This window comes from Coturnix japonica, chromosome 1, assembly GCF_001577835.2.
Source record: "Coturnix japonica isolate 7356 chromosome 1, Coturnix japonica 2.1, whole genome shotgun sequence".
Lineage (NCBI taxonomy): Eukaryota > Metazoa > Chordata > Aves > Galliformes > Phasianidae > Coturnix > Coturnix japonica.
The window spans coordinates 54,863,702-54,890,107 of NC_029516.1; the positions used below are offsets into that span (position 1 = coordinate 54,863,702).

At 39.1% G+C, this 26,406-nt stretch overlaps 1 protein-coding gene across 6 annotated transcripts in view; it reads right to left on the minus strand.

Annotated features, from left to right (window-relative positions):
- DGKI (diacylglycerol kinase iota) overlaps window positions 1-26,406 on the minus strand; it is a 199,526-nt gene that overhangs the window by 126,543 nt on the left and 46,577 nt on the right. The window lies entirely within an intron of this gene.

A 26,406-nucleotide genomic window follows, 5' to 3' on the forward strand; every position in this document is an offset into this window, starting at 1 on the left:
GGTAAATATGCCTAATTAATGGCTACAGACATCAAAGCATCAAGCCTTGGATACTCTTTCAAGTCAGAATTACAGACATGCAAGCCTCCTGTAGCAGAACATAACACGTGGCCCACATTCTCTTTAAAGGCAAGCAGAGGTCAGGGAGTCTTTTAGGGGATGCTTGGCAGAGATATGGAAAAACAGTCAGCCATTCCTTTATGTGCCAGGTTAGATTTAGGGCTTTGGCTGGAAAGCCCACAAAACAGGCATGAAAATGCCTTTTTTCAAGGTTTGTTTCAGCACAAAAACCTTAATGATTGCAGGGATCACAAAATAGCATGAACCAGTCAGAAATAACACTTAAACCTGAAGGCAAGCTAGAAATGCCCACACCTACACAGTTTCTTGTCAGAACTTCACTTGGGGACAAAAAGACAGTGTCAGAACACCATGTTCACTACAGAAGCCTTTCCCACAAATAAAGAAGTTACACTAACAGCAAGCACATGACTTTCTAATAAGCTTAATGCAGAAGATAGAGGGAAAAATAGGGGAAAGGGAAAGTAGAATGAATCTGATAACAGAGCAGATGCTGAGTATCCAAGAGACTATCTCATATTAACCTAACTAGCACAGTATACTATCTGGCACTTTTCCAATTGAAAGGTAACATGAGAGGCTTTCAGTAAGCCTTCCTAGTAATTTCCTTTCTACTGTGCTGAGTGAATGAATGAAAGCACAGCCCCAATAGGCAGCCTTTCCCATAAACTTGAAAGGAATCCCTATTCATCTGATGAGAAACAGCCAGAAAAAGTGAATCTGTGCCTTCATGAGTCTTTAGACAATTAAGTCCACAGTTTTCCTAAGGGGGGCACACCACTCTGCTTCTAAACTCAGATAAAAAAATAAACACTATAATCAACAGTGTATGGGGACTACGGAATCACAGCCTAAACCTCTCACTGATCATCTGAGGTAAACACTGAGTAAGCCATGGGAGCACAGGTGAAGGCAATTCAGCTGTGTGACCAGAAGGGGTGGAGCCTGGGTACACCTCTTCAAGACCCCATTTAGGGGCTGATTGCCACTGCAGAAGGATCTCTTTCCGGAGGTTGCTCATTTTGGAGTTTTTCTCTGAGCCTAGGACACAGATGAGCATTTTCATTTACTTTCAATTAGCTCTTTCCACCATGATAATCTTTCTAGCAATGCCACTCTATATTTGTTGATTATACACAACAGCAAGGAAATTCTGTGTCCTACCATAATCTATATTTTCTTCATTACTTTTGCAAATCAGGTAACAGTAATTTGTAGTAGATGGAATTATCAATCCATCTAACACATGACCACTGTGAATAAGTATAGGTGCACATACACTTGTATGTTATTACATACATAGGACAAAAATATCTGATACTAAATTCATAGCTAGTTGGAGAAACTCCAACACAGAAGCTGGCCATCTTGGAAACCAAAAGGAATCTGCCATTTAGGCTTGTCAAGTATAACAAATGCATCAAAAGAAAAGAAGAAAGAAAGCAAAAAAAACCCACCCACATTACGTTCTCATTTTGCTAAAAAGTCAAAGCAAGACATAACACACTTTATTAGATCAAAGGATACATATTTGACGAGGGGAGATTTGAGTTTATATCCCAGGATTTGGCTTTATTGAACCTTTTCCTTGTCCTTGGGCATAAAAGAATTTTGCTTATTGAGTGGCTTAGACTGAGTAGTTATGCCTGAATCCTCGAAACCACAAAAGACAATCAGTCAGTAGTAGTCATCTGAGGGTTTAAAAAAAATAATAATAGTTACAAAATAAAGAGCATATTAGCACTTCACATGGTTAACAGATTAAGCGTTTTAATTGTCACTGAGGTTGGTGGTGTTGTGTTTCCATGCTGGCGTTATCCTCCTTTTCACAGAGGCAAAAGTAGAGTCCCAGCTGGAAGACTGAGAAATCAGAAAAATGCAGGGACTGGTATTCTGGTCCTATGGCTAGGCCATCTCAGTTGAAGTTAACTTCTATATTTACCTGGAAAAAAGCCAGTCATTTGCACAATACTGGTTAAGTGTAAAAGATCTGTTTTTCTTAAATATTCAGCATAGACAAATCCCATGTCTGTAAGCTCTCAGGTCAGCCAACCACAATGTGGAAATTCCTGCACAAGGCCTGCACTGTGTATGCATAATTTGTAAGTGCCAGAGTTTGTTGGAGGTGGTTTTCACTCCTGCATTTTGGTGCTTTTGGAAGTCATGAACAAAACATACTGGCTGAGTTCTGGTATTATTTCAGTGCTCCACATGCATCTCTTCTGACTGCACAACATTCTGGCTACCTGCTGCTCCTAGTTTGCCTTCAAGGCATGCAGTGCTCTCCTTTGCAGCGACCACAAGGCAAAGGATTCAATTCCACTTTCCAAATCTTTTACATTTACACTATATATAAGAGAAGACACCTCCAAACAAATAAATAATAAGAAGAAAGAAAAAATAAGAATTTTTCTTTTTCCAGAAAGAAAAAAAAATCTCTCTGCTCTTAGATTTCTTTTCTGACAATAGCCAGTAGCATGGTGTTTAGAGAAGCACTGGCACTACTTGAGCGATCTTTTCCCCTGACATATTCCAGTCCCAGTTTCCAGTAATCAGTAGTCTGAGGACTTCCTGAGCTGGAGACTGCTTCCAGACCTTTGGGCTTAATAGTCTGTAATGGCTCTTTACTCTAGGAATGCGCTGGTCCTTCCCTAAACCCATTTATACTCTCGGTCTCCACAGCAGCCTATGTAATGAGCTCCACAATTTAATTTAATTATGGGCAGTGCAAAATACTTCCTTCTGTCAGTTTCAAAAATTCTGTTTGATCATTTAATTGGAGTGTCATATTGTGAGGAACAATGAGTAAAAATCTGCTCTTCTACACCTTCTATGATTTTATGAATCTCTGTTCTGATACCCCTTCATTCATTCTTTTTGTCTTCTCCCACTGGGAAGCACCCTAGACCATTTAGGCTTTTGCTCATGCTGAAATTGGCCCATCTTTGTTGACCTTTTCAAGCTCAGTTACATCTTGAGAAGATAGGATTGCCAGAACACGAACAAATTTTCAAATTCTGTCCACACTAAAGGTCTATTCAGTGGTATCAGTGTACTTTTTGTTCTCTTTTTCCTTCATATTTTCAGCCTTTCCCATCTGTTATGATCACTGTGAGCACCAAAGTAATCATTTCATAGTACTCGGTCATCCATAGATCTCTTTTCCTTAGCGCTAAACACTAATATGAGGTAGAAACTTTTAGCCTTTCCATAGCTCAAGTGTATTATTTTGCCTTTGTCGATCTCACATTTCAACTGCAATTTGTGTCATTCAGCATCATGAGATCTTTCTGCTAACTTTCCATCAGCCTGTGCCCACCCCAAATGAGCACAGAGAGCAACAGCAAGCTTGAACTCCTCACACTTTTCTCTCTGTCAGGCTCAGTGTGCTGAGCAACACTGCTGCCACCACAGATCTGCAGGTCCTCAGAGGTAGACTCCCACCCCACTAAAAACCCTGCCATGATACATTTCAGTTGTTAGTTGAGCACATGAAGATCACCCCTCCCGGATCTACTTTCTGCTCCAGAAATCTTTTCCCCATCTCAATAGGAGCTGTGTATGTGCTCCCTCAGTCCGAATGCAGCCTTGTGCTTCTGCCTGCAATTTCTGTGGGACTCATGAATTCTGTCTTCCCTGAGGAAAGCAGTGCCAGCTCTCTTCCACAACATCATATTCAACCGTATATTTATTATCCTATATCTTAGCAGCAGCCATACCTGTTTCTATCAGAGACTGAAACTTACTGCTGGGTTACCACAGCAGTACCCTGTAGGCCTTATGTGGACATTTCATCGCCTTTTGGACTGGATGTGATTTAAGAGAGGTTATAAAGTTCTCTCAGCTATTTATTGGTTGCATCCCTTCAAAATGCTTAGCAAAATGAAATCCTATTGATTAGTTATTGGCCCCTTTGCCAATGTATTCTTTAGCCTCTTACATTAACCTCCATTTTCATCAGGTTTCTCCACGTGGATAGGACACTCAGGCATCCTTGGTGGTGAACACTGATGTAGGAAATTCAATTAGTACTCAGGAGAAATGGACTCATGAAAAACCTGCTTCTGCTCATCACTGATTGCTTGCTGCCCAGGGAAAAACAGAGATGTTGGTAGCTTCCCAGCCATCCAGCATCAGCTCCTCCAACAGAACATAGAATCAATGAATCAGCTGAGTTGGAAGGGACCTTTAAAGGCCAACTAGTCCAACTACCCTGAAATGAACAGCTAGATCAGGCTGTTCAGAGACCCATCCAGCATGGCTTTGAGCACCTCCAGGAATGCAGGCACCCACTGCCTCTCTAGGCAATCTGTGCCAGTGCCTCACCACCCTTATCATAAAAAACTTCTTCCTTATATCCACTCTAAATCTCCTCTCTTTTAGTTTGAAACAATTTCCCCTTTTCTATCACAAAAGACTCTGCTAAAGTGTCTGTCCCCTTCTTGCTCATAGACACCCTTTAGTTGTTGAAAGGATCTTTCCGCCCTCGCCACACAGTCCAGCAGCAAAAACTACACTGAAAACAGTATGTCTGTAAAACACTGTGGCTCTGAGCAGCTCTGCTTTCAGCCTTATGCCCAGCTCTCACACACCCAACAGGAGTGCTCTTGTCCACAAGAGACCAACTTAGTGACAATGAAATAAATTTCCATTAATTATCTAATTAATGATTTCAAACAGCAATCCCAGTGCTGAGACATGACTTCTGTATGTCAACTCTCCAAGTAAGAGTGCTCAAATTATCAAATAAAACACTATATCCAGCTTTGATTTGACCAAAGAGGGACATCTAGACTTCATCATCATTTTTGAATAAACTAGTTGATTAACTGGAGATACAAGTAATACAGAGGAATCCTGTGAATGGAAATAAACAGGCAGAACAAAAGGTGCAAGAGACCTCCAGAAAGTTTGGTCAAGATAACAAAGAGCCTCTGCCATGCTGTGTTGTGTTTTCTGAGTAAACATATCCATTCCTGTAGCATTAACACAATGGCATACTTCTTTAAAAGGTACTGTGGGTCCAGAAGTGGCAGGTTACTTTCTTGTCCCAAAAGAACCAAACAGATGATGAAACAGGCTGTGTTAAAAGTGACATACCTTCACTGTATTATTAATATGTTGGTAGGCTTTCTAAATGCAATCATGGAATACGACACTGCCCTGCAGTTATACTTGGAGCTCAGATTACTGTCAATACAGCACAAGTCAGAACAGTGCAAATGCCAGCCAAAGTTCTCCACCATATTAATTTTTCTATTCTCTTCTCAGCTTTGCTAGTAGGCATATATTAAGCATAATATTCTACTGTCTGAAAAGTAAATTATGGACTTAATTAAATCTGGAGTTATGTTAAATTCCTCAGTTCTTTTAATCTTGTCTTATATTGAGCCTGTCTTCTTAGAAGTTATTGAGACTATACCATTTCTTATTAGGACTTGCCAAGGGGACCAATATTTTGATCTGAATCTATAAATCACTTTGAAGTCGATATTGCCTTGAAATGACTTTTTTCCTATGCACCTTCATCAGCCAGGCCCTGGGTCCCCCACACACTTCTAACCTACAATGAGGAAACTTAAGGTGCCCTGGATCCAGTCAGGTAATTAAGCAGATATTCAAGAAAGAATGGAACCAAGTCGTGTAGAGTTCTCTGAGCTCCTATCAGAGCTCAGGTTTATTTATATCAATGGATTATCACCAGTTTCTTGGTCTTCTTTTGCTCTTAAATTATTCTTCAGATTTCTTTTCAAATCGGATTAAATATCAAGGGCGCTTACAATAGAAGATGACTAGATTTTAGGACCAAAGTCCTTCAAAAGGTTTTGTTTAAATGTGTTGTTTCTGAAATATCTACAAATACCATCATTTCTATTATAGCAAAAACATCAAAGTCCTTGGAGAACTCCTTGTAGTAACAGAAATGTCAACTTTAGTTTTTGTGAAGAGGAAAGGAAAAACAAAAGCGATACAGGTGGTGATCTAACAAAGATGATGAGTGCCCTTTATCTCTGTTAATTCACCTAGAGAGACTAAGAAAGGAGCCCAGGAAAGGTCAAAGAAGGAAAAAATGCTTTCTTTAACTAAATTACTTTGCCTTATTTTTACTGCATTAAAAAACAATTTGATTAAGGAGGGAGTTTTTTAGCCTTTAGTTTCCCCAGCTATAAATGCCAGGTCTGGGAAAGACCTTCCAGGTTGTAAAAACGTAACAACCTTCCAGGTTGTTGCAGGCAAACGTATCATATGTTTGCACTCACAAAGCTAACAAGACCCATCGCAAATTAGTCCCATTGTTTCCTTTCTTACTCCTACTGAGAAGCTGTGCCCAGTCTCCTCTGCTGGTTCAGTTTGTTTGTAATTTCCACCCTAAGTGTTTTCCACACAATCTTCCTTAAAATTACTATTGTTTGAGTTCTCACATTTTATTCAGAGAATCAAAACCTATTCTACAAACTTCAGCTTTTGTATGATACTTCTACAGAATAGAAGGCACCCATAAACCTTGATCTAAAAATCATTAAGCATTTGGATCAAAACCCTTTGGGTGAGGTTACGTTAGGATAAAGACACATACACAAACCTGGAATATCACATTTGCTCAACTGACGCCAGAATCTTCAAACTGGGATAATAACATTTAATCACTATCTTTCCAAGTAAACAATGAGAAATGCTCTAGGGAAATCCGAGTATAAATGATTTCCAGCTGCATCATAGAATGGCCATCAGATTCACAGAAGATTGATATGTTTTTATTTGAAAAAGCAAAGGAAGTCTGAGTGTGAAGTATTTTCATGAAAATGAATTGGATTTAGACAAACTCATAGTATACTCCAGGACCTGTGTTCTGTAGTTCAAGTATAGATGCAAAATGATGAGCAAATTGAATGGATGTGATTATGGTATGATCATGTTATTTATTTTTCCTACAATATGTTAAAATCATACATACTGATTTTTGAAAGTGGTACAGATAGCCTATGAGATCATTCTGCCAAACGAAGGAGAATAAGATTGAAGGGTCCTTCTTGGTGATACCAAATGGTATTCATTTCATGTGAAAAATAATGAAGAAGTGAGGAGAACACCACAAGACAGGGAGGAATAGCATCAAATCCTCAGCAGTTTGAAATAGTACATTTTAAAAAGCAATAGAGTTTTATTTCTCATCTTTTAACATCAGTCTTGAAAATGTTTTCTTGCCTCTCAGATGGTATCATACTGCTTTAAAAATCAACTAATTTAAGGTAATTTCTCTATCAGACCAGGATCTTCTGCAGACATATGTTATTTACACAAGCTGAAATGTCATTATGACTCAAGAACTGTATGGCCTCACACAAACTATGCAATAAAATATTCTGACTTTCTCCTTTTCTACAAATCAAATGTGTGTCTTGCAGTTTTGTACTGCAAGCTAGACAGTTCATACAAATATGATTTTTTTAAAATTTTTTTACTCTATTTTCATGTCTCTGAATCATTGTGCCTTTTCCTTTTGTGGCTTTTTGTTTTGTTTTTTGTTTCTGTGTAGACTGTTTGCCTTGAGAAAGGAAATAATCTGAAATTCAATTCTCACTACTCTTCACTATGTTACCTATTTACAAGCATCCATTTAGTAAATACAAGAGATTCATGGGTTGAAATTAAGATTATCATTTTCTGAGTGTGCAGACAACAACAGAAATAGATAAAGATCCATACTCACTAGTCAAGCAAAAAAAAAAAAGTCATCAAGTTTTTCAGACAGTAGATTAAATAAAGGAATATTTTATGCGAAAGGAATTTTGTGACCAAATATTTATACAGGAATCAAACCATCTTCCAAGACAGACCAAATAACTGACTGAATAATCCAGAACAAAAGCAAGCTTTCAAACAATCCAGAATAGTGGTATTTATAACAAAAGATTTTGAAAGCATACAAGACAAAAAATAGTCTCTATTTTGAAAAGCAAGTTAGACTTTTGAATTCCAAATACAGTTTTTACAGAAAGGATATCTGTCCAGATAACCAAGTGGCGAAGGGAAGTTCAGACTTTGCCTGAATCGTTTGTGGAGACAAAATAAAGATCTACATTTACTTTTCATTAGAGTGATATTTGAGAAAGTCAGATAAAAAGCAAGACTATCACTCAAAAAGCAAATTATATTTTCTCTTGAAGAAAGAAAGGCAGTGACTGAGATATGACAAAGCTTTTGACCTCCATATTCCCTCTGCAGGACTATATGAAAAAATAAAAACAAAGACAAAATAGATTCAACAAGCACCTCTTTCTTTCTCGTTCCTCAGAACTAAGACCGTACACAGTTCAACGCCAGAACCACTGTCCCTAGAAAACCTTCTGTTTTGAAGAACCTGAGACAATGAGCCCTTAAATCCTGGAAGGGCTATCGGACTAGACAAGTGCTACCATGAACCTGCACCTTTATGTTCTTGGCTTTCTCCCATTTCCTCTGGCATGCTGTGCATGCCTCAGCCTAAGTCCCACAGAACCAGACATGTACCCACTGCTTCCAATTGTGTTTGGGGCAAAATAGAGATGATGTAAGTATTTTTAAAAACAACAACAACCAAAAAGCAAGTGAAGATCCCCCTGCAAGTCTATGTAGCATCCTGTTCCTTCAGGGACTTATCCCAAGTTCAAGCAATTCAATCAAGTGGTTTAACCTATCATTAATAAATTTTAGGATGAAAGATTTGGAAACTAAGGGATAGCTGTTCAGCTCTTCAAGTCTTCACACAGGCCAAAAACCCCTCATTTTCAGTTTATGTGCTTCAGCCTAGGCAAGGAATGAAGAATCTGAGTAGCAAAAATTATCCATAATAAGCCACCACCTTTCTGAGCATCCCACCACCAATATTCAACTGTCAATTCCAAAATGAGAAGAAAAAAAGTCCACTTGATGTCACACAAGAATAAACTTATACACTAGAAAAGAAGCAGAAAATGCTTTGAGTCAGAGAGGCATTAACCTCAGGATACTCAGCATGTTTATATAACATTAATTCATGCTCATATATCCCTGAATAAAACATGAGTTGCCTACCAAAAATATTTATGTTTCAAGCTTATTTGTGATAATCAGCTTCGCAGTTGTGTGTAGCCATTCACAAATCAATATCTTCACGCTGAAGTTTAGCATTTTCGCCCAGAGGAGCATTTCACATCGGATTAAGAAAACATACTTTGTGTCATGTAATGTTACAAATCTCACTGGAATTGTATTGAGGGTCTGCTGCCTGCCGCATGCCAAGGACACTGAAAAGGGTGCCATGGTGAGGGTCCAGGTACTGTCAAAACAGGAAGGAAGCTGCTGCAATCCCTCCTGATTCCAAGGGACAGCCATCACAGAGCCATACCCAGGTCAGCTTGCAGTCTTCAATTAGGTAAGCTTTTGAGGTAGTGCTGTGGCACAGGAGTACAGATGTTACACCAGCTAGAGAAATGATCTTCGTGATTGAAAAGAAAGTGGAGGTCTTCAGTTCTGATTAGCAGTTCTGCTGGATTTAATTATCAAGATGCTGTAACTGGAGTCTTTTTATGTTTTGGAACCAATTTCAGAAATGCTCATTTTTTCCTCATTATTTGCCCTTTAAGCAGTTTCTCTCTTTTTCTCATCTAAATTCTGTTAAAATATACATATGGGGTTTTTCTTCCTCCCTGTTGACTCACCAGTTGTAGATATGCAAGCTAAGAGAGACAATACAAAGGACTGTCAAATGCACATATCAAGTGAACAGCAGGGAGGAGAAGATTTATTTTCCTCTAATTTCTTTTTTGGCAACTGAAGTACTGGGTCCTGCCTATGCATCCTGAGGAAAAGGCACAGTAAATTGATGTTACTCCTCAGGGTCAGGTAAATTTTAGATGTCAAGTCCTTGGAAACACGGTCAGGCTGGACCAGGCTCTGAGCACCCTGATCTAGCTGTAGATGTCCCTATTCATTGCAGAGGAGTTGGACTAGATGACCTTTAAGAGTCCCTTCCAACTGAAATGATTCTCTGATTCTGTGTCTTGACAGCAGCTTTGTGACTGCAATACTCCCACACCTGTGAGAGATCTGGGCCATGCCATGCTACTTGGACTTTTTTTAATCTGAAAGGTTTAGACAGTGCAAAGGGGACTTGCAATGTCATGCTCTTAGCTCCTGTATTAAAGCATAATTTGTTGGAATCATTTGCAGAGGAATTTGAAATGAAATCACTAAATAAGACCACCATAGGATCAAAGGAAAATAATGCCTGTTTATGAAAGATAAAAGACTAGCTTCTGAGGCTTCCTTCTACCAGCAAGCATTTAAGACATACAAATAACAGCAGAGGAGATTAGTATCCCTTACCATCAAATTAGCAGAGTAAGAAGAATCAACTGCACAAACATCTTGCACACTTTCACCCTGCAGCGTCTCATACTCAGCACAGAACTAACACTTGTGGCAATGAGAAAGTAGATTAAACCATCCAATTCAACCAGTCCATCTTTAGCCTTATTTTTTCCTCCTGCATGCTATAAACATATGTATCCTGTAAGATCTGGTCTCTGTGGGAAATGTATCCGCATTTTAAAACTGACAAATGGCAGTAGTCTCAGCCAGAAGCAACTCCTGCTAGATTAAAATCAGCAGGAGAAAGGGACTTGTTCATCTTTGCTTGGATCATCCCTCTCTTCACATATAGTGCTATTAAAAGAAAAAAAATTATCTGACTCCTCTGAAATAACATTACATTGAAGTTTTCTTGAAAGCTGATTTTATTACATAAGCCTGACACCAAAATGACAGTAAGGTGCAGAAATAGCATACCATATTTTTGCCTCTATCACAAAAGTGATTTATTTGGACAGTAACCATCCCAAGATATCCTGCATGTTTTTTGTAGCTGAAAGGTACAGAAGGTGCCAGGCCAGACTAGCTTCTGCAAGCTTACTGTGCAACAAATGAACTCAGAAGAGAAAAATCTGACCTTTTCTCAGTATGAAAAAATAAATTACTTTAGAAGATCTAATTAGACCAACATATGTTATAAATATGAATACAATGCTCTATTTAAGAGTAGGACAACCAGTTACTCATGGTTACTTTCCCAGCATTCAAAAAATCACCAGCTGTTATGCCAGTTTATAAAGATAGTTTTCACAGAATAACAGAGTGCAAAGACGGGTGGAAAGCAAGATAAAGATATTTTAAATACAGTCTTACTGAAGAGACATCATTGCTGCCCTTCCAGTGATGTTCCTGATGTAGTACAGAACATCTCGATCAAAAGTTGGGAACAAGCCACAGAGATTTTGAGGTCACTGGACAGATAGATAAGTTATAAAATATTAAGGAGAGCATGCTTAGATGCTGCTCCACCAAGGATTTAAATGTAATTTAGTATAGATTTCTGCCAGTCTCAAGGTGAGCATAATAGGTCAGTACTACTGATGACAGCAGACAGCCATTGCTAACAGATGGGTGAGCTGTAGATCAGAACTGTGAAAAGCAGAAGTATGTTGTTGCATACATGGCTGGTGAACAGTAAGTGTACTTGCATCTACATCAGCGGCTGGGAAAGAGAGGCCTGCCAGAGCTTACAAATTTTAAAATACCACCTAAGCTGCAAAAGTAATGTGACCACAGGAGACATCTTTGCCCTCTCCCTATCGCAGCAGTTGTTACAGCATCTCCACAGGCACCACCAAAGCCCAACAGTAGCATTCAGGTTTCCAAGTCACAAGGCAGTACCAAAAGGTTAAGGAAAGATCCTACAGAGAAGAATCCACTAGGGAGGCAATTAGAGCTACTCATTAGAATCCCAGCAATTACATGCAGATAACTTCTGTAAAGCAAATACCACACCAAAGCATTTGGACAGGTGAAGCACTGGGCAGCATGAGAGAAGAAATATAGATGAGAAACCAAAATAATCAAGCAGAAAATAAAATAAAATTATATATATACTTAAAGGGTATATACTAAAATATATATATACACTTATGAAAGTGAAATATTAATACTAGTCATCATTTCACATCAGATTTTCTTGCATTTGTTCTGTTTCTATTTCCCTGAAATTATCTGGGAAGCCCACTTTTCCATACCACCTGGAAACCAGCAGCAACCATGTCAGGAATAAGAAACCAAATCGTCAATGAGCAAATATTGCACAGCTCTATGGACCTGAGTGAAGCAATGCTGCTTTGTATCCCATACAAGGACTTGGAGAAAAATACTTTAAGGACTGACATGAAAATAAAGAAAACTCTCCAATTTCTATTGCAGTGGGAAGCACATAAACAGATCACTTTTATAATGACAAGAGCTAATATAATACTATAATCAACCCCCCCCACCCCCCCCCAAAAAAAAGCACAGAACACAGAAAGACAAACACCTCGTTTACATGAGAAAATTGCCCTGCTTCAACTTAAATGCTTCTCTACTGTAGTCTTACTAGTGATAACCATAATGTAGAAATTACTTCCACTTAATAACACCTTATTGTGATTGAGATCAGATCTGTGCCCCATGGTCTGAAAGTAAATTTAATAACCATTCAGAGAGCCTACAAAGGATGCTGTGAGCTTGAAGAGCACTCACCTTCGCAGGTAAATCAAGTACAAACTTCCTGCTCAGTAAAGCTTTAAAAAAAAAAAAAAAAAGAAACAATGAATTACATATAATAAAACTATGTAATCTACTGTGGAATTACTCTTAAACCACAGATTATCACAAGTCTTTCAGAGCATTCATATATTTTGTTATTCTGATTGCTTGTGTTTTTATAGCATTTCTTCGCAAAGACAAATACTGAAGCCACAGCCCATCCATAATGCAGCAATGCCTGTCTCAATTTGCAGTAATTTTGGTTATAAAGGGGTCATGAATCAGATGCCAGTGACATCACTTCAGCAGTGTTTACAATGCACTGTAATCAGAGCATGCAGGAGAGACAAGGATGAATACCTACGCAGTCTATTTGAGTGACTGCTCTTTTTGGTAGGCTTTTAAAACAACACTGCTGGTAGGAGCATTACTGTAAGTTTCCTTTACTGTAAGTTTTCCTTGACAAGTCAGGATTCAACTTTCTGAAACTGAGAAATGCTCCATTAACTGATGGAGACTGTAATTCCACCCGGGGGAGAGAGAGAAACTTGAGCTTTGTTCTTGTGGTATATCATGTCACCAGAAACCTTTGCTGGAGTTACAGAAGTACTACATGCAGATGAGAGTGCATCACTTCATCAATAAAATGTTTCAAAAGCTTTTTCAGAAGCTGCAGATGAAAAACAATGAGCAATTGAACCTTAAGAGGGACTATTTGTTCTGATTTACTGGTTAATTTATAATGCCAAAATATACTGTTAACTAAATTAATGGTCTATTTGCAACTTCATTTTAAATTCAGTAACAACATCAACTTTACAGCACTACAACTCGCAAAACTTCATTTTCAGAGTGTTCTTTACACTGTAGATTTTAAAACACATTATGAAGCAGGGAGAAAGCCGGCATTATATCGACATGAACCAGCCTCAGCAGCAGTCTGGTCCCACAGAGTTCTGGATTTTGGAATCTGATTTGGTCACAGTAGATAACATTTTCATCAGCTGCTGGGGATTAGGATTTGTTTTGAGGTGGTATTTTTGGTTTTTTTGTTGGTTTTTTTTTTGTTCTCTTTTCAAACAAAAATAAAAGGAATTCACTGTCATACCTCATCTGAATAACTACATCCTAAACTTAGAACAGTATCTTGACCTTCTATTCTACAGCAGACCTTACTCTGTGACCACATTAATTTTAGTGTGACCACTGTCACTGGCTTCAAATTCAAACAAGAAGGAAAAGAACTAACAGTATCTTCTCAGAAATACTTCTAAGGAAAAATCTGTGAGGGAAGTTTACCTGACATTACTACACACATCATCCACCTCACCGACATCTGTCTCACTGACATTAACTTCTTCCAAAGTTCACCTGAAAATGGACTTCCCACTGTGCTAATCATCCCTAATCATACCGCTTACCAACTTCATCTCTCCCCATAAACTCATCTGACAAGAGGCACTCACAAGAAAAGGAGGTCAGACTCTATACAGAGGCAACTGAACTAGAAACTTACAGAAAAAGCAGGTTGTCCAGAAACTAGGTCTGCCACAGCTGCTTTGAGCCTCTCCCTGCATTCCTCACATTTAGGAATTTCCCTCTGCAGCACTGAAGATAAAACACCAAGCCTGATGCTAGTCCACCCAAATGGAACATTTCCCCCTAGACACCTACACAGCTCTGTCTTCCCATAATTTTTAGGAGCTGCTTGACACAGAAGGGAATGCAGAGATGCTTATCACCCTTGCTTCAGCTCTGCATGTGACGTCCTACATTCAAAGAGCTTGGGGAACAGCAAGGTTCAGGAAAGCAAAATGTGTTGTTGTTTTGTTGTTTTTTTTCCCAAGGTTGCAGTACAGGAAGAATAGTCAGAAACAAAACTGAAGCCACTGCTGAATTCAAAGCCACCTCAGGGTTCTTGCTTCACTATTTATAGGTGACAAGATACCAGCATGATACATCACATTCTAGGTTTAATCATCTGCACTATTCATTTGACATGTTGGCCAAAGAGTAAATGGACATTTATGTACATAGTTATTATTCAAATCAGGTTTAATATTGGCAACTGGAATTTTTTCTGAAGGCTGTGACAGAAGTGAGCAAAGTTCAGATGCAGGATAAATAGAAATAGTTGATATTCATGTGAGGGGAGAGAGAGAAAATGTTTTTTAAACCAGATCAAGGACTTCTCTCAGATGTGAAAATGATTTGGTAGTTTGTAAGAGAAAGGACAGGAACATGCAATACGAAAAAAACACTGGCTGAGCCAGATTAGAACTAAGACAACAGGAAAATTGCCACTGATACTGAATGGATCATTACTTTATCCCTCAACTTCAGTCAATGGGTTAAGATGTAGTTTCACATACCACTAGTTAAATCTTTTTAATCATATCTTTCCATCCTTTGTCTTTTGTGCTTTTCAGCTTTCCAAGCGTTGTTTGGGTACCAAGTCTGTTATCTGTGTTTTATTGGTCTTTTGTAGTCAACATACTGTAAATACAGTGAAGGGGAAGGAAAGAAATATCAAGTCTGAACATTCACAGGATTAAAATTACTATGTACTTAAATACACATTCTAGTCTATCATACTAAGTGGCTATCAATATTGACCCACAGAGCAAAGGAAAAAAAAAAAAGAGAGAGAGAGAGAGAAGAAAAATGAAAAAAATGAAAAAAAAAAAAAAAAAAAAAAAAAAAAAAAAGGAAAAAAAAGAAAAAAAAAAAAGAAAATTTAACTCATACCTCATAACCTATGAGCATAATAGGGAATCCAAAAAATATTTTAGATGATCTCATTTATCCAGCAGCGGAGATTGAACTAATGCTTTCAATACTTGTACAGAGATTCATCTAATTTAGCTTCAGCTCTGAAGAAATGAGAAACTCATCACTCCCCTTGGGAGGCCAACCCACTGGGTACCAGTCCTCTGGGACAAACTCCTAGCTGTTGGAAGCTGTTCTGGTACCACTGGCCTCAGTGCTTCCACACTGATCTCTACCAGCTGATATATAGGTACAGAGTTAGAGAGCAGAGAAAAGTTAAATGCCACCCATTTATATAACTGTCCACCTCATTTAACATGGTATCTCTTAAAGCATTTCGGTATTGTAGGTTTCTTTGTTATAAATGCTTAAACAGGAGACAAAATGCTACCTGATAAATAAAGGGCTCTAAGTTTCCAAAGCCATTTCCCCATGTTTCCATGGAAATAGGGACCTAACTCCTTAACCATGATGACATTAATGATCAGGTGCCTGCAGCCACAAAAGAAAGAAAGGGGACAGAAATTACCAGCTACTTCATGGTGTGTCATTCTGGAGCACAATCTCCCCAGTTAGGGGTAGGAATTGACACTTATTTTCTACTCTCAAAGCTTCTACAGAAACAGACCTCACAGTGTCAGAACAGAGACTGCTTGCTGCTTTACTTTTAAAGCTGGCTTGCTAAGTTTGCTAACTATAGAATTAAAACAAATAAAACAACGTCATCATCTTCTGAAGGAGGAAGAGGTGGAGGAGGAGAAAGTGCAGCTTCAATAAAAGCAACACGATAGATGTGTTGCCACGCTCCAGCCCCCTCGCAATGTGCCTGTATCTTGGTTTCACTGAGCTATGCTACCAATGGCTAAGTGCTGGGGAGTAGAAAGGAGTGCCCTAAATCACTGTATTTGAGCATTACTGCATAAACTGAAACTATTATAAAGGTTTTTCTGATATAGGAAAACATCCACTAATAGAAAGGACCTGTTGAGTCAAGAACCACCTAAGTAGGGAACGAAAAGGAAGCAGAAGGGTGAACTGATTATCCAAGACGACAAACTTGGCCACAGCCAAGACAAGAGAAACTGGGTTTCCCCAAAGATCTCATGGTGTTACCCAACTGCTGTACAGCACTGCCTCTGTGCTGAGACTCACATCCTGGACAAACTAAACTGCTGACAACTTCCTTTCTTTTCTTTTTTTTAACCCTTTAATTTAAAACCTCCTGAATCTCTGTTTGTCCTAACAGGAACATCATCATTTTTCACTGAGCAGAGCTAGAGTTCTTAAAAGGATTCACAGGAAGAAAATGAAGGACCAGTTGTTATGATATCCATGGGCAAGGATACACCGCCCACCACAGAGATTGGATGAACAGCCCCCATATGTGGGCCAGAGTTCCTTCAAGGGTACCTTTCCAAGAATGGAAAAAAAGTACTACGTAGGACAAATAGAAGTTGTAATGATTCTACTTGTGAACCTGGAAGCTACGCAGCTTCAGCACACATTTATCATGTTCCAAGAGTCGGAATTCAGAGAACAAGACTAATTTTCAGAGCAAGATGTATTAAATATGCATAAAGTACTACCTTCAACAACAGTATTTTGGCAAAATAATAATAATAATAATAACAACTTTGGATGACTCACTATACAGTTGTGTTGTTTTCCTTTCTTTACTTGAAATATGATCAAGTCAAAAAGCTTTAAGGAGGTCCCTCAGTCAATTTGATTCTGCATCAACCATCACTTAAGTGGTCAGCTCTAAGACAAGTCATGATGACACTAGCCCAACTATATCACACTGAAATAAGGCTCTTCAGACACTCTGATGAAATGGAGGAATTCATACATTAAAAAAAAGAGCAGCTGATTTGTTTCACTCTAGACTATATTAATCAAAGGCAGCCATGCTTTGCATACTCAGACACCAAAAATCTACAAAAAATACCAAGAATAGAAAAGCTTCAAGTTTCAGGCAAACTCAAGGAAAACAAAAAATAAAAATTAAATATAATCTACAAAATTGATTACAATAAGTGTTTGGATCATGGTGTTGTATTTATATGTCAATGTATTTTATGCTGAGATTGTCTTTAAAGCTAATATATCTGTAAATCAATTAAAATGTAACTGAGTATAACAGTCAACTTATTTAGCTCTTGCCGCATACACTGTCTCAGCATCTCCTGCATATATTGATTTTTCTAATAATGCCATCATTAGATACACAATATTCTTTTGACTTTTAGAAATGAAAATGGAAACAAGATTATACTGATATGCTACTCAACTCCCTACAAAAATTAATTAATTAATTAAAAGTACTGAAGAAAATCAAAGCAACAACCTCACGCCATTATCTGGAGACCCACTTTTTCATTTCTATTACTGCTTACCAGTAACACACCTCTGTGCAAACCCAGTGACTCAAAGACACCCGATGGATGATGTTTAAGTCTTCTAGCAGTTGTACTTAGAGTAAATAAGTGGAGAAATTTCACTGAAGCAGGCAAGGCCAAGCACAATGTGAAAAGAGATGGAGAGCGGGTGTAAGAACAACTTTGCCTTTGTCAGTCTTTAATTTCTCCCTCCCTTGCGGTTCTCTTTTGCATTAATTTTAATAGCAGCTTGGGAATTTATTCTGGTACAGATATCTCCAGAGACAGCTTTAAAACCACATACAGGTAACAAAGAAATTTCCATCACAATTCACTTTAAAAAGCAAATAAAAGAAAAATGTGCAGTCTAAAATAGAGTACAATCTTTGGGGGTAAAAATGGCAGAACTACAGTCCATTATGGCAATCAGAGGATGCAATTACAGATGTTCAGGAGTAAAGTAATAAGAAAAGATCAAGCTGCTCATGATATTCCTGTAAATTGTACCTACAAGGCACAATCTGAGCTGAGTGAAAGTCAAACCTACAAAGCAGCAAAGATGTATTTAAAAAATAACTTTTTCTTTGCACCTGAACTGAACATGGCTGATTACTCTTGAAATGTATTGGATGAACACCTCTTGAGAATCCAGTTTAAACCTTCACTGAAGCACGTTGTTCTATGTTGACTTGCCAGAGCTTGCAGACATGTAAGTACAATGCCAGGACTGGCATAACCCACCTGCCAGGAAGCCTAGAGTCATTCTGCAGTAGCACAGATGTGCTGCACCCAGTACCAGCTACTCATGCCTCTGTATCACCCTGTGCCACCATTCAAGGTGCATCCAGTAAACAACCTCATCGAGGCAGAGACATGTCAAGAACTGAAGCTAGGCAGGAAAGGAGGCAAAGCATGGCAACTGGATCTAAGGTGGGAATCAGGAACAAAGTAAAAGGAGATAAGGAAATCAGAAACACTGCAAGGTTGAGTGTCCAAGACCACCAAGATATTCAATGTTCTTCTACTCCCAGTTCATAAATGGAAACAGCACAGCATCCAGCGTAAGACAGGGCCACAGCAGAGGCTGTCCATGAAAGTCTACCCAACTGTGCTGCTGTGAAGAACAGCAAGGAAATTAAAACTATGAGGCCATCAGCAATTCTGCCCACACTGCTTGACATGAGAAACAGTAATGAGAATAAATATTGAATGGCTTCTCATTTGAACAGCAGTGGACGTCCTGTGCACAGAGGGAAGCAGGAATTCTGTGGAAGAAATAGTATGCATCTGTGTAATTAGGGGCTGATTCATAATACATATGCACAAGCAAGTGGGGGGGGGGGGGAATAAAAAATAAATAAATAAATGCCCTGGCAATTTCTAACTTGTGTGCTCAATTTTTGTAGTCCTGACAAAACTTCTTATATAGGGCATGAACATGTGCTCAGTATGTAAACACTCAAGGCTGTAATTCAGCATTGTGCCCACCAAGCCAAACTGCTGCACCACTTCCTAATGGGTGCAGCCATCAGGCTGGGATACTGCATCACAGGGAGGATAGCCATAGCCTGGTGTAGAGCCACTGAGTAGAGTGCCCAGACCCAGCACACATCTCCCTTCCCGCTATGAAAACACAAAAAATACAAGGTTCATTTCTGTTGTCCCCACAAAAATAAAAAATAAAACCACAAAGCTGAAAGGTAATAAATGCAAAGTAAATAGTGAATGTTGTAAAAACAGGCCTTAAAAGAAGATCACAGCCAGCGTGCAAAACTAGCACACACAAGCAACTTACAGAAATGCCAAAGACAGAGACTGACTTCTATTCCTCTGGATTCCTAAGGGAGAAGATTTCAACACCAAGCTGTCAAAGGCCTGTTGGCACAACAGCAAAGGAAGAGTTTCAAAAGTGTCTTCATCTAAAGAACTTTAATGGGCTACAGCCATCTAACCCAGCTCATATAACGTACTAATTCAGGCAAATTCTCCCACTTTTTCCCCCATAACCCCTGCCTGCCAACAAAACATGTGATAATGAATAATTGAATTCTGATAGTCTATTTTTTGCCACTTGAAACTCTGTGTGGGCAGTTCAGAGCTGTTGATATGCATTGTTTCCACCTCTTGCAGAGATGCTTTGGGTTTAAATTATTCCACCTCAAATCCAACGCAGTGAGCTGAGGACTCCAGGGACTGACTGTTCTGTACTCACTTCCAGAAGAAAGAAAGGAGGAAGGTCACATTTTACATTTGGATTACCTATTGAAAATCTTACCACAATCTTCCAGCCATTTGATATTAAGTGTTATTAAATAACGAGTGAGCAATGATTTGATTGTATACTAAGTTTTGCAGCTGCCCGTTCAGTGAATCCATGTGGAGTAGAAGGAGCAACGGAAGATAAATACTGAGAAGCAGAATAATGTTATTCCCTCAGAGTAGCTGCATCTATTCCCACTCTCATCTAGCTCATCCCTCTGACCATTCTTCCTCAGAGAGTACTGTTCACTCTCATTTTGCATGACATTCAATCTTCAAACTAGGTCCAGGGCTACACCTGCATCATCAGTAACCACTCCCCTCACGCTGCTTCAACTGAGGTTAGTTAACTCCTCTCCTTTGAAGAAACAAAGTCATAGATCAGATCTAGGATAAACCCTAGGAACAAAGAAGAGCAAAGCAAAAAGTTTGGGGATGGAGAACATGACAAGATCTTGGTAGGATGATCTCCTTACACACACAGATAGAGCTGCTTTAGCATCTGGATAGTACAGGTGTTTGCCTATTCTTCCCCCACTCTGTGCTTCAAAGCCCATCTTAAATCCACACATAATGCTCTTAAAACTACTGTGATAAATTCCGCAAGTCAAAAGAAGATCCCAAAACTGGACACACTTTCAGGTTTCTAGGTGTATGGTGGGTCTATTTCCTCCTTCAGCATACATTTTATGACAAGCACCTTATTACCTTAACACATATACATAGTAACATGTATCCATCCAAACCACCATATAAATAGATCTGTTTGTTTTAAAGCAGCTACACATAGTTTGGTCAGAACATATCTGATCAGTTTTTCCTTCATCTCCTAGCATGTAGCTTGAAAACTAGAGTCTGCAGCTCTGTTGCCAAAACTAATTGTCTCCCCATATTGTAATAACACATTCAATGAGGGACAGATTAACAAGCGACAGAATTTGTTCAACAAGAATGCTTCTGCACTGCAAGTCAATTTAATCCAAGATAATCTTAAGAAAAACGATTTTCCTACATCCCGGGAGCTGTAAATTCACACTGGGGCACCAATTCTGGCACAGAAGTTCAGCTTGGTATCTCCTGAGCTTGTCCACACAAACTGCTTTAGATGTGATTCTTGCATACAGCTCTGTTGCAGGTAGAAAAATCTCAGCACAGCTAGAAAATTTCCATCCCAGTTCTGTCTGCTAAACAATTTATGCCCTCATTCTTGAGATTTACTTCCCTTCAGTATTAATTCAAAGGGTTGCAGTTTACTGTTTTTGGGCTAGTGCCCTAAGTTATATTTATTTATACAGTCATTGCATACCAATTACAATTCATGCTAACAGTTCACTTCAATATGCGAGTGAATCTCACAGTCATAAATGTTGGTGGAAATTATTTTCTAACATTTGATCTACTACCATTTAGCGAACTGTGTTTCTACTAGAGCAGAGCAAGCAATTTCATTCATTTTAAAATAAAAGACCCCATTTTAAAAATAAGCGTACTGAATAGTTTTCCAAAATGCTTAAAAAAAAATAAAAATAGCCTTTTTTATTTAATGCAACCACCACAGTTCAACAGTCAAGCTGGGATTTTGAATTCAGACTGAAGGCAGAGGCAGGAGACAATTGTCAAAAGAGCACAGAGTGAAGTCAAGACACAGTCAGCAGGGAATGCAGAGGAAGGCAGAAGCCTGTTCAGAGGCCACGTAGGGAACAGAGCAGAAGTGAACACCTGAGAGAGGAGCCTCTCAGAGAGGAACCCTACCACAGGCTGCACTGTGGGCTCTGACTCCACCAGTGCCCAGAGAGCAGCGTGACCTCCTGGCCCCAGCACATCCACGTCCTGGAGACCCTGCTCAGGGGACACCCACAGGCTCGTCCTGTACTGCCAGCACCCTGGCCTGCTCTGCAGCAGGTGGTGGAGGGGCCGCCTGCTTTTCATCCATGTTAGTGCACAAGGAAGCAGGGTTTCAACAAAGTGAGAGCTTCAAAGTCATGTAGGTATTTGAGCTATTAACTATGCCCAGTTTGGAAAGCTCCATTTACTTAAAAGGGAAAGGAGAATGCACATACTGTGTGAATCCCTGGACCTGGATTTAAAGTATTTCATTTAATCTTGGCCTTAATCAGTTAAACCTATCTAAGTAGCACCAGTAGAAATATTGGCATCACAGATACTACTGTGAGTTTGGCTTAGAGGTCAAAATGCTACAGCTTCCTTCCTCAGTACAATCTTACTTAGCCAAATAATTTGTCTCCTTCACCGTCTCTACTTCCTCTTTTCTATGAAGCTTCCAGAAAATAATGAAACAAAAGAAAGACCTCCTAATATAAAGTGCCTCCTACTGCATTTAGAAATGCAGGTGAGCAAAGCATGCAAGTGTTTGCAATGGTAATGTGAAGGAGAGAGAAAAAGAGCTACTTTGACATATGATATCCATAACCTGTTGGAATCCTAACTGGGTCTCTTCAGCTGTTTTAGACATATGAAGTTGGTTCCATACAGGTTGGGAAGGAGAAAGGCAATGAAACTCTCACTGAAAGGACAAGGAATAAAAGTCATGATTCTCCAACTGAACACATGGAAGTTGAAACAAATTTCTCACAGACAAAAGTTCCAAATGGAGATATCACGAAAGAGGTGTGAAGTGCCTTTTCTCAATTAAGGGTTTCTCAGCATATGGAATATCCAATCTGTCAAGCTGATCTAAATAAAATGCTTTATTGACAGTAAGCTCTTTGTTGTATGTGATATTTTCTGCATATCAAGTATGCTTTATAAAGCATTATTTAGATTCCTTAAAGGCCTCTTTACCAGTGTTTCTTCAAAAACATGATCAACTTGAATATTCTTGCTATTCTTATTACCTTTCCATTACAGAAATGAGATTAGATTCTGTATTCCTTTTGTTTACTTCCTGCACAAATTTAAATCATTATCCTCTTCTCTTTTTAATCCCACATGAAGACCTACTGCTGTGTTACTTACAGAAAAGTAGACCAGTATGGTCTTTATTCTCTTAACGTAATTATCATATGGGCCAAGCGTCAAAGCGGGGGAAAGAGGGAACTGAAGTATAGACAAGAGTGGAAAATGAGGAATGAGACAGAAAGGAAAAAAGAACAAAGGAAAACAGGAAAAAAAAACCAAAAAAACTCAAATACTGTAATAGCTACCTAACCACATACCTATCACTTAGAGATATTGCTAACAGACCATGCTGCTTACATCACCTCTCATCCCTTCCAGACCCTCCAAATGCCAAACAATGACCACATTTACCTTGTATTTGGACAGCATCCAGCACATACCAAATATTATAACAATTTAGATACATATTTTAAAAAAGTGTTTGCCATAACCCTTAGGTAATCACAATTTATTAAAAGCAAAAATCATCACAGATGGTCAAGAAACTGAGTTCATAAATGGAACAAAACCCAGTTAACTACTTTCCCATCCCCTCTTAGATTCTTAGTACGCATTCATATTATTCTTTTAGTTCAGTTTGCTTTATAATGTAATGACTACCGGGGTTTGGTTTGGGTTGTTTTTTTTTTTTGTTGGTTGGTTTTTTGTTTCTTTCCCCCCATCCCCCCAATCAAACTTTTTGCACAGAGCAAAGATATGGGAAGCAAAATACAGAATGTTTATGGTGTTAAGACGATTTGTTTGTTTGTTTCTGTTCTCTTGAGGAAAAAAGTTGAGCAAGATGGCTGAAGAATATTTTTCACTTCTTCTCCCACTACAAACCATCACAGAATGAAATTACTTCCTACCTCAGAGGCATTTATGCAGAAGGAAACACAGCGGAAAAAAAAAAAGCAAGACTTCCCCTTACGTCTTTAGTCAAAAAAAAAAAAAAACTAGGTTCTGGAGTTACGTTGGTACTGCATGTTCTGCTAGTATAAAGCTGGCAAGTAGAGTGCTTTTGTACAATTAAAAAATAAAGAAAAAATCTAACCAAGGGAACTGAAAACAGGAAGGTACATTGCAGAACTTTCCATCAAAGCATCTATTTCCTTTATATTTAGTGCATCATCTTGAAATACACAATGTACCCAGTGCATGAAGCATCTTTCCAGTACACCTCAGAAGGGCAATATAATCTGATCCCCGCACCTTAGTTTTGATTCTGTTAAGAACCAAATTAAGAAATAATTCTGTTCGTCAGGTATCTCATTTTCTTCTCTCCCTCTCATTTCTTTCTGTTAAGCTCATTTTCCCCAGAGTTTGGTGTTAGTTTTTGTGTTTGGTTGGTTGGTTGTTTATTGAGAAGTTCTTCCCCCTTCCCACAAAGGGCTTTGTATTGGCAAAGTAAAGATTTCATCTTTCTAGTTCACAAGATAATCAAGATTATTGACAAAAATGTTAGGTGGACCAAGGCACTTAGGAAAAAAGAAAAAAGAAAAATCACTTGTCTCTCTCAAAACTTTTGTCTTCCCCATGGGAGTCATACACTTATTGGAGTAGGATTGAGGGGACCACCTTGATTTCTCCTTTAATCTCAGCTACAAACAGTCAGGAATGAGATTCAAAAACACGTTTAAAAAAGGAAAGGGGTGGTGGTAGGGAAGACATTTAACTGTAAACTATAGCCAGTAGATGAGGTTTACAAAAAGCCAATGCTTTCTTTCTTTAAACCACATTATCTTTTCTTAATGTGACAGACAAACCTCAGAGGACTGCTGGAGGGCACTGTGTATGCACATGCCAGATCTGGAAAGACCTTTTCATTGTTTTTTCCTGGAAACTATATGCCAACTTCCACACAATCTCTTTTTAAAGACATAGATTTCCAGGATGTCACTTTCCAAAGGACAAATGGATATGAACAGAGCTCACAGACCTCAACATATCTGATTTGTTTAAACTCTTCACTACAACTTTGATCAAAAAATGCAACTGGTGAACACCTTGCATTCCAGATTTTCAGCTTATATAAGCTTGAATAGCATAACAGAGCAACAGAAGTATGCAGTGGTCCACATCATTCTGTGTAACTTCAACAAGGACCCGAGCATCAAGAAAACAGGTGGGGTAAAGACAGTTTCCATTTGCATTCTCTTGCTTTGCAAAAACAACAAAAACTATAGAATCATAGAATCTTTTGAGTAGGAAAGGATCTTTAAAGGTCATCCAATCCAACTCCCCTGCAACAAACAGGAAGACCTACAGCTAAATCACAGAATCACCAAGGTTGGAAAGGATCTTTGAGATCATTCAGTCCAGCTATCTACCTACCACTGATAATCCCCCACAAAACCATGTCCCTTAGAACAACATCTGAATGTTTCTCAAACACCTCCAGGGACTGTGACACAACCATTTCCTTAGGCATCCTGTTTCAGTGCCTAATGAATCTTTCAGAGCAGAAACATTTCCAAACATTCAATCTGAATCTCTCCAGTACAACTTGAGGCCAACCCCACCTCATCACAACCTGCTTTCAGGTCATTGTCAAGAGCAATAAAGCCTCCCTTGAGACTTCTCTTCTCCAGACTAAGTAGTCCCAGTTCCCTCAGCCACTCCTCCCATCAGACTTGTGCTACAGACCCCTCACCAGCTTCACTGCCCTTCTCTGGACACACTGGCCTCAGTGTCTTAACTTGTAGTAAGGAGCCCAAATCTGAGCACAGCACTCAAAGCATGGCTTCACCAGGGCTAAGTACAGATGTATGCTTGTATCCCTGCTCCTGCTGACAGCACTATTTCTGATACAAGCCAGGATGCCACTTTGCCTTCATGGCCACCTAGGCACACTGCTGGCTCATGTTCCTCTGAGCACTGGCCAACATCCTCATGTCCGTTTCTTGCACAGTCTTCAAGCCAGTCTGCTCCAAGCTTGTATCACTGCCTGTGGTTGTTGTGGCAAAAGTGCAGAACATGGCACTTGGTCTTGATGAGGCTCATCCCATTGGCCTCTGCAGAGTGACCTACCCTCTCCTGATCCCTCTGAACAGCCTTCCTACCCCCAGGCAGATCAACACTTCCTCTCAACTTGATGTCATCTGCAAACTTACTGAGGGTGTATCCAATCCCCTTACCCAAGTCATCAATAAAGATATTGAACAGGACAGGCTCCAGTACCAACCCTCAGGAACACTGATTGAGACTAGAATCAAAGTGCTCAGAACCTGGTCCAGCACAACCCTGAATGTCTCCAAGGAAAGGAGCATCCACCACCTCTCCGAGCAACCTGATCTAGTGCCTCACCACTTCTTCCCTATGTAATCTGACAGAAGCAACCATTTCCATTCCTAGCAGCTCAGACAAACTCTTTTAATAGAGACTGATCATAATGAGTGATTTTCTGAGCACTGATTACATGCTTTCA